General features: G+C 36.2%; 1 pseudogene; it reads left to right on the top strand.

Moving 5' to 3' along the window:
* The first annotated feature begins 230 nt into the window (after positions 1-230).
* Positions 231-780, top strand: LOC105089510 (large ribosomal subunit protein uL6-like; annotated as a pseudogene).
* Positions 781-9947: the final 9167 nt, after the last annotated feature.

Raw genomic sequence — 9947 nt, 5'->3', positions numbered from 1 at the left:
ATGGATTGAATGTTTATTCCCCCTCCATTCATATGTTGAAATCCTAACCCCCAAAGTGTTGGTAGTAGAGATAGGGTCATTGAGGTGTAATCAGGTTTCGAGGGTAGAGTTCTTGTGAAAGGGATTCGTGTCCTGATAAAAGGGACGGCAGAGATCCCCCTTGTACCTCCGTCACGTGAGGGTGAATCAAGAAGTCAGCTATCGCTTTCTTTGCTGCATCTACCATGAGAATGAAGACCATTCTCAGCAATCAGACTGTCCCCAATGCAGCAAGTGTCGACATCACTTTGGAAGGACACACAGTTATGGTAAAGAGCCCCTGAGGCACCCTGTGGAGGGACTTCAATCACATCAGTGTAGAACTCAGCCTCCTTGGAAGAAAAAGAAGAGGCTCTAGCCTGACAAATGGTAGGAAATGGAAAAGAATCACGTACAGAACATGATCAAGGGTGTTACACTGGGCTTCTGTTTCACATGAGGTTGGTGTCGGCTCACTTCCCCATCACCATCATTATTCAGGAGAATGGGTCTTTTGTTGAAATCCGAAACTTCTTGGATGAAAAATACATCCGCAGAATTCAGATCAGGCCAGGCGTCGATTGTGCAATATCTCAAGCCCAGAAAGATGAATTAATTCTTGAAGGAAACAACATTGAACATGTATCAAATTCAGCTGCTTAGATTCAGCAAGCCATAATAGAGGAAAACAAGGATATTAGAAAATTCTCGGGTGGTATCTGTGTCTCTGGAAAAGGAGTCGTTCAGCAGACTGATGAATGACAGCTAAGCTGTCCGGCTATGGAAACGGCAAGATGCCAGACGATTCTTCAGGTTCATTTGTGGTATTTTAAAGGTTCAATCAAAGCTCTATTGACTTGGGGGGAAGAAAAGGAAGACAGCCATTCATAAGCCAAAAAGTGAGCTCTCACCAGACACCAAATCTGCTGGCACCTGGATCTTGGACTTCCCAGCCTCCAGGACTGTGAGAAAGAGATGTTTGTTGTTTATGTCGTCAGTCTATGATATTCTGTCGTAGTAGCCTGAAATGACCAAGACTTTTACGTACTTTAAGAACAGATATAAGATACTGACGAGGGGAAACTTTGAGGGAAAATTCTGAAAGATAGAAGGTAGAAAAATAACAACAGACAAAAACATTTCTACAAGACAGCTGTAGAGGTGGAGGTAGCTCAGGCTTTAAAATTCAACACATCAGTGAGGTGGGACCTCCTTTCCTGGTGGCATCTCAGGTAATTAATTGGAAATAATTAATTGGGATTCAGAGTAGCCAGACTGCTTGACTAATTTACAAGTGTTCCATAAAGGACTGGAGGATAGAATGATGGGAAGGGAGGAAATAATCCATGAAATTGTCGAGAAAAAGAATCTCAAAGTTGAAATGATGCACACACTAAAAATTTTTTAAATAATTTGAAAATCTTGATTATAGTTTGTATTCCACAAACTAGAAAATCAAAACCTGCCTGCTGTTGTGAGCAAAAATGAACATCTACAAAGAAAAAGTTGACTATTTTTATACCTCACTACCTCAATACTAACACCTATGCTAGCAAGTGCCAACATGATGTATTCTGCTGTTTTCTATATGCTCACTTAAAAAAACATACACATACTCACCTGGAGAGTGATTTTCTTAATTATTTTTAAACAAAAATGGGATGGCACCATGCCATATTTTTCAGTAATTTTTCTTTTGTAGTATAATATAAATGTCCCTCTGGATCCATTGACAAGGCTCTAAGGAAGATGTTCATTTGGCTTAAAATTTTTTTTCTAATATTTTCACGAGGATGTCTTTCTCATTTTCTTTACCTCCTTATCGATCATTTTCTATCATATCAACTTGTTTTATTTTATTCTTAGTATGTAATTGCTCTCTGAAATTATCTCATTTATTTTTTATTTTTCATCCTCACAAGTATATGAGTCACCAAAGACACACTTTCCTTTACAACTTGCTTTAATGACAACACTTAAAACAGGACATGAACATTGTAAGTATATGTCAAATGTTTGTTGAATGAATAATGAATAAGCTCATTCCTTTTTTATGGTTGGGTAACATTTCACAGCATGAGTGTACCTTAACTTATACAACCTTTCTCCTCTTAATTGACAGTATAGTTCGCTGATTTATTTTTGCCACTTATATAGTGCTACAATAAACATATTTCCTTATGTATCTGTGGTTTTATTTCTGTTTGATAGATACCCCAAACTGATATTATTTGGTTAAAGGATATATGTGTATATATATTTTTTCTTCAATTTTAATAGGTACTACTAAATCTGCTCCAAAGGAGTCATAGTATTTCACACTTCTGCCAGCAGGTATAAGAATTCCCATTTCCCCACATTCTCCTCAGCACTGAGCATTATATATTAAACATACATACATACACACATTTTTGCCAACCTCATGGGTTAAGAAAACTGGTAAGTTACTGTTGTTTCCATTTCCATTTTCCTGATTACTGGCGAAGTTAAACATCTTTTTGTATATTGGTATCTGTTTTCCACTGGCTTCTCCTCTGTGACTTGCTGGTTTATATCACTGCCAAATTTTATTACTGGGTTTTTTTTTAATGTCCTGATCATCTTATTTGTTATTGCTATATATATTACAAATATTTTCTCTCAGTCTAATCTGTTCTTTAACTTTGTTTATAGTATATTTTTCCACATAGAAAGTTTAAATTTCTTAGTAATCAAATCTCTTAATCTTTCCCAGTCATGTTCCCTCTATTGCTTCTGGAAGACTCCCCCACCACATAGTTATACAAATGGTCTCCAAATTGTTTTGCTAATATTATGTGTCTGTTATGTTTATATCTTTAATCCACTTAGAATTTATTTTTGTAAATGTTGTAACAAAGTGATCTAACTGCTTTTATAGAGATGGGCAGCTAATAATGCCAAACATATTTATTAAATTAACAATGGAATGAAATACCACCTCTATTAAATATTAAGTTCCCATTTGTACATTTTGGATTTTTATTCAATTCTATTAATCTGTTTGTCTTTCTTGTTTCAATAGGTTTCTTAGGTATAGGAAAATAGTGATTACTAAAGCTTTGCAGTATATTTTAAATTTTGGATGGGTTGTCCTCCTTTATTTGTTATATGCTTTAAAGAATATTGGGCAATTTTCTATTAAAATTCTAAAGTAACTTTACCCTTTTTTAGTAGGGATTCTGATAGACTTTTAAAATTAATTTTATATAATCATTTGGAATTTCGACATTTTAATGATATTGAGATGACTCCGTGGTTGGTCTCCATCATTTATTACTCCTTGAATTCAAGCATTCATGTGTCGGCCATGCATCTCATCAACTTGGAAAAATGCTGAATCCCTCTGGGTCTCTGGGTTGGACATATGACACACAGTAATCAGCAACATCCCACCTCCTGGCCCATGTTTATGGTCGGTCTTGTGACCCGAACTGGGCAATGAAGCACAAGGAGAAAGTGATTGTGGGCTTTTGAGAAAGAACTTTCCTTACTTGTATAATGGAGCTCCCATATGTAACCTACTCTTTCTTTCTTGCTTAAGTCAGTCAGGAAGCCTACTGCCCCGACATTGTTGACAGTGCTGAGAGATCCCCCAAAGAAGCAGAATGAGGATGAAACTGCCAAGTTGAAGGCAGAACAGAAAAGCAAAATAGATACATTGAGCCACAGAATCCAACTCTAAACTTCCAGTTTATAAGCCAATAAATCTCCTTCACTTGATGCTTTTAAACTTCAGCATGAATAAGAGACACATAAAAGGCTTGTTGAGATGTGGATTCTTGGCCCCGTCTCCCAAGATTCTGATTCAGCAGTTCTGGGATAAGTCTGGAGAATTTGCATTGGTAACAAGATCCCAGGTGACACTATTGCAGCATGCTCATGGACCACATTCTGAGAAGCAGTGGCCTGCATGATTGCGGCCAGTTTGAGCTTCATTTTCTCCTGTTTGCAAACAAGTGCACCCTAACTGATAACACTGTCCAGGAGTGGTTTTTGGTTTTTTTCAGCCATGTTCCTCATCCATCAATAAAATCTGTTTGCTTATTTATTTATTTAGTTTTATATTTTCTTCATCTAGGTCTCTTTTTTTATGGTTAATTTCTTCCCTAGGTTAGTTAGAATTTTGTCAACCAACAAAAGTACTAAAGCTTTTTTTTTTGGCCTGTGTGTAAAACATACGGGTGTGTGAATGCACATGGGTACATGTGTGTAATATATATCTATAATTTTGGGACATTTATTAGTGTTCAGACAATGTACTAAAATGACAATGAAAGATGATTTGAATTATAATCGCTTTGGTTTTCAAGATATAAAAGCTGTCACATTCAGGATTCTGGCAGAAAACAGCACACCCTAAATTTTTCATTGATGAAAGTTTAATAGTCTGTTTACAGAGGAGTTAACAGGTTTAAAGGAACATGGTTGAGTTGGGGAGGCACTCAAGTGAAAGATCAAAATAAACATTTTTCATACATGCAGAAACTCGTAAAGTTTATCACCATGAACACTGTGACAAAAATTGAGAATGTACATTAGCAAATCAAGTAATATCCCTGGAAAAGGAAAATGTTGGAAAAAGAGTAAAGGAAAAATAATTTCATAAAATGAATAATTGAAATAAATGATTTATGCTACCCTTTAAAAATCATGTTTTCATAATATTATTCATAATAGTCCAAATTATTACATCTCAGTGGTGACAGATATGAAGGATGAATAGAGGTAGTTAAGGTTCTCATCTTATGGTAGGGAATAAACTGATATAGCTAAATCTAAATATCAGTAGAAAATGAGTTGAAATATGTGTATTAGGATTTTAAGGATATACACTAGGCAGAGAGAAATAGGGTTTACAATTTCAACCCATCAACAGTGGGAAAAAAACAGCAAATAATGTTCAAATGAAAGAAGAAAGAAGTCGAGGAAATCTCAGCAAAAGAAAGAAGAATATGGGTAATATAAGACAAAATGATATGGCAGGGAAAAATCAAGCACTATAATTCACAAAAAATAGATTAAATTCTCCAAGTCAAAAGTTTAAGAAAATGTAGTTATAAGCTTCTTTAAAGGATAAGCATCTAAAAAAATAATTGATTGTAGTTAAGTACTCAGCAAATGCTAACTCAAAGAAAGCAGTTATATTAATATTGAGATTGGACAAAAGAAATTTAAGGTGAAATTTATTAAAAGGGAAAAAGAGGTACATTGGGTACTGACAAAGTTATGAACCAGTACAATATGCAAAAGTCATGAAATTTTGCTCTACAACTTTGGAAGTTTTCAAAGTAAAAACCAATTCAATCACCGGGAAACTGATCATTTTATAGTCATAGTAGGAGAAATCGAGTGACTAGGTGACTAAAAGTCAAGAAAGATAAAAATCAAGAGTAGCAAATATTTTCTGCAAAGGGCTAGATAGGAAATATTTTAGACTTTGAGGACCATGTGGTCTCTGTCACTCAACTCAACTCAACTCTGCCGTGGTAATGTGAAAGCAACCAAAAATAATATAGAAATGAATGGGCATGGCTGTGTTCCAATAAAACTTTATTGACATCGGTTGGGAAGGAAAAATAAAGTTCCCTCTACCCTCTGAGTTCTTGGCTGAGCCTTTCTGTAGTAAAGCACAGATTACCAGAGGGAAAAGAAACGGAAGTTTATTAACAGGTACCTCTCACATGCACATGGGAGATACCCAGGGAAAAAGGAGTGACCCAAGGAGGTGGCTTAGAATTTTGACTTAAATACCATCTTAATAGGGAAGGAGGAGAGGGATGTGGGCCTCTTAGGGGCGAGAAGATGATTGCTAGGAAAGATGAATGGCCCCTTGAAAGAATATTTGGGAGGTGTGATAGTTCATGACAAAGTTTGTCTGGGGGTGGTGTCAACTTCTAGTATCTTCTGTGAGAACAGTCAATCCCCCCTGGTTGATGAAAGCTCTGAGAGGGGATCTATGACAAATGAGTTCCTTTGGGAAGCTCTGTCTTTAGATAGCGAAAGGGAGTTCAGAGAAAGCCTCTCTCTGCATCTGCTGTTTTTCAAGTGCCTGCAGCTCAAAATAATCAGCACAGCAAAGTGGCGTATTTTAGGGTGGCGTATCCTGAATTCCCGCAGTCATGTTTTGGGGAAACCCTCTAGGATTTCATAGTGCAAAGCCCCTTTCACCTCTTGCAGGGGCCTGATGGCTCCGCTGGTCCCTCTTCTCCTGAAGACTCCGTCCAGACATCCGGATGCCATTCTGACCAGAGTCACCTTGCTGGGTCCAACCATAGTGATGACCAAGGCTGCCTCAGGGGAGAGAAGACACCGCCCTGGAGATGAGAGCAACTGCTCCCACTGCCCCAAAGTAGTATGTGTAAACTACTTGCGTTACTAGGAATACTGAGTCTGGATTGATTGGACGGTATTACACATAATCTCTTTAGGTTTGTAATCCTGTAGGAAATGTAATGAGGTTCTCGCATGTTATGACAGTCAGTGGAGTGACTGCCACAGGCTCAGTCAGTCTTAGGCCGCTCTGACATTGACACACGCACATCTCTGGTCCTTTGTCAGTGGATGTGCTTTTCCATCCACTGCAGCTGTCCACTCTGAAGATGCACGATTTGCATGCTTCCAATTTCTCAGAAGAGTGTCTGATATTCTAGGGGACACATATTCAAGCTGTCCGAGTGGTCTCAGAATAATTTCTTCCACACTTAAGACTTAAGGTGAAGGAATGGGTGGTCCTCAGCATCCAACAACAAATCTCTCCAGAAAAAGCCTTCCCTGCACTCCATTAGCCTCCCTCTGGCTGAAGTCTGAGTGGGCTGGAGGTGGTCGATGGGCAAACTGCAAAGTTGACTTTAAGGCCCTCCTTTGCTCTCATAGTAGAATGTGAAAGTACTTTCCTACTGATTTTTTTTTAACTCAGCCAAACCTGAGGTAGAAAGAGGTCCAATATAACATTTGTTACAAAAAAATTTTTCGGTAGCCATGGAAATTTCATTTTTAAAAAAGACCATGGAATATGTAACATGAAGAAAATCTAATGAAGACCCCAAATCAGAAATCAGTCAGGCTACATTTCAGGCAATAACCTGTGACAAGAAAGTAAAATATTTATTTCGATATTAAGAAGACTTCTCTAAGTAACCCTTGGGTTAACTTGGGAGATTAAAGCTAAAATTAAATTCTAATTAGAAATGAACAATGAGAACATGACCTGGTTCATCATGTGAATGTGATTGAAATGCTACACAGAGGAAAATATATAGCCCTTAAAGCATTTATTAGAAAACAAACAGAACTGAAAGGAAGTGTAAATAGATGCTCTGGGACAGAAAGTAAAAGACAGGCCTGGCTGGGCTGGAGCAATGTGCTGTCAGATTACACCTGCACGTGGCTGGTTGTCATAGTAACAGCCGAGATAAAAAAAGGTGGACTAAGAGGAGTGAGATTGAGTCCACATTGTACCTCCCTCCTCAAGATTGCAAGAAAACACTGATCTTCTTAAACACCTGATGGGATACAACGCCAAAAGAATGATTAAATTTGGTCAGTATTTTCTCATATTCCGGACCCGAAGCCATTCGACAGTTAAAAATAAAACAAAAGAGTCAGAACATATAAAAGTGACCTTGCAATTGGATAAAATGGAATTGAATTGGTTTAAGTAAAATACCAAGCAGATTGCAGTTAAATGAAATGTTGATGTCTAAAGTTAAGTAATTCTGTCCTAATTCACTCTGCTGTAATAAAACATTTAAGCATACACATTATGGATATAAGGTCACCCACTGTTTTGAGTCTCCCAAAAAGAACTTCATAGCTAAGTTATAAATTAATTTAAAAGGTTTTATAAAATTGTAAATGTTTTGCTGAGCCTTTAGAAATGCTTTCATGGGAAATTACTAAGAATGCAATAAAAATATTTTCAACAGGCTTAAACTGGCAATTTAAACTTTTCCAGCATGAAAGATGATTACCTTTCAAAATCAGCTCAGCATTTGAATTTTTTTTTAAAAAAGATTTGAATCCATTCAATAAATAATAAATAAATTAAATAATTTCTCAAGATATTGTTGCTTTCCTTTCCCCCTTCCTATACTTAGTAGAAATTTTGAATGATTTCAAGAAAACAATACCAATGTACACTCCTTTGAGATTAAGGCAAAGTTGATTTTTAAACTTCAGGGTTAGGTCTATTTTATGTTGATTTAATTGTGTCTTATTCACAAGTTTAAATGTCCAGTCACATTCTGTTCCGTTTTTGATGACTGCTAGTAGGAATTCCTTCCAAATACAACACTGATTGTTATGACAATGCAAAGCAGAAAAATGAGTCTCACTTTGCCAATGAATCAAAAAATATATATCTATATTTAAGAATTATACATAACTATAATAAGTACTTTAATTAATTAATAATGAATGGATACTCAGCTCTAAAAAAGAATGAAACATTGACATTTGCAGCAACACATGCATGGACCTGGAGATTATCATACCAAGTGAGGTAAGCCAGAAAGAGAAAGAACAATACATACAATATCACTCATATATGGAATCTAAAAACATGATGCAAATGAACCTATTGACAAAACAGAAATAGACTCACAGACATAGAAAACAATTTTATGGTTATCAAAAGGGAAAGGGGGTGGAGAGGGATAAATTAGGTGTGTGGGATTAACAGATACAAACTACTATATATAAAATAGATAAACAGCAAGGATTTATTACTGCATAGCACAGAGAACTATATTCAGTATCTTGTACTGGAAAGGAATATGAAATATATATATATATATCTGAATCACCTTGCTGTACACCTGAAACTAACACGATATTTTAAATCAATTATACTTCAATAAGAAAGGAAAATATAAAAAAATAATGAATGGAGTGGTTTAGATTTATTCTCTGTTTCGCTCTCTCCAGATTGGAAGGGAGGGAGATATTAGTTCTACCAAGGGGAAGAATGTTCAGAAAGACCCCGTAGAATGCAAAAGGCTTGAAATAAATCTAGAATGGCATGGTGGTGTTTGCCAGATGGGCAACAAGACTATGTGCACAGGTGCCCCTTCTCACCAGCTCCATCCTTTCCAGTTAAAGAAGGAAGATTAGGATTATAGAGACAATGACTATGTTCCAAGTGGAGTAAATTACTTTGGGCATGTCTTTTGACCTCCTAGATACAACTCTTATATTGGATAAAGCATCACACAAGGGAATCATTTTCACTAGGGTGTGTTAAATGTTGGTTCATGCAGATTAATTCTGCTGGCATTCAGTTTGTAGCTGTACAGTTGTTTATTCATTACTGTAATTGTTACCATACTACATTCATTGAAACTCATGGTCAGTTAACAGTGCTTTTCACCCTGTCAGGAAAGGGTAAATAACAGCACACTAATAACAGTTTTGAAAGTAAGAACTGACAGGAGTGGAAGGGCCACAGAAAGTAGAAAAGTCATAAAAATACACAAAGATGGTTTACAAAGCAGAAGGGGAATATTTATTTGAAAATTTAATAAAATATAGAATATCTACCCAAAAGTGGGCTCTAAATAATTTATCATATTTAGAATATAGTCTTCTAAATTTAGCATGTTTTTTTAAGAATGTTTAATTAAAAATTTCATATGAGTAAGGAAATTTCACCATGAATTGAAGTCATCACCATGAATTCTAATAAAAGTCTTGTGAAGAATTTTTAATCCTCTGTGGCTTTACCCCTATGCATCTCCTTGCATCTTTCCTTCTTGGACATAACTTTGGTCAATCTGAGTTTTGTTTCAATATTTTCTTGCTAAAATCTGCATCTTTCTTTCTCTTCTTGAAAATCATCTGACATCAAAGCATTTTTACTTGTATTGAAAACCCTTATCAACTGCTGTTTGTTTCTCTCTGGTAACATCACC

This window comes from Camelus dromedarius, chromosome 2 (genome assembly GCF_036321535.1).
Source record: "Camelus dromedarius isolate mCamDro1 chromosome 2, mCamDro1.pat, whole genome shotgun sequence".
Classification (NCBI taxonomy): Eukaryota; Metazoa; Chordata; class Mammalia; order Artiodactyla; family Camelidae; genus Camelus; species Camelus dromedarius.
This window is presented reverse-complemented; position numbering and strand designations above follow the sequence as displayed.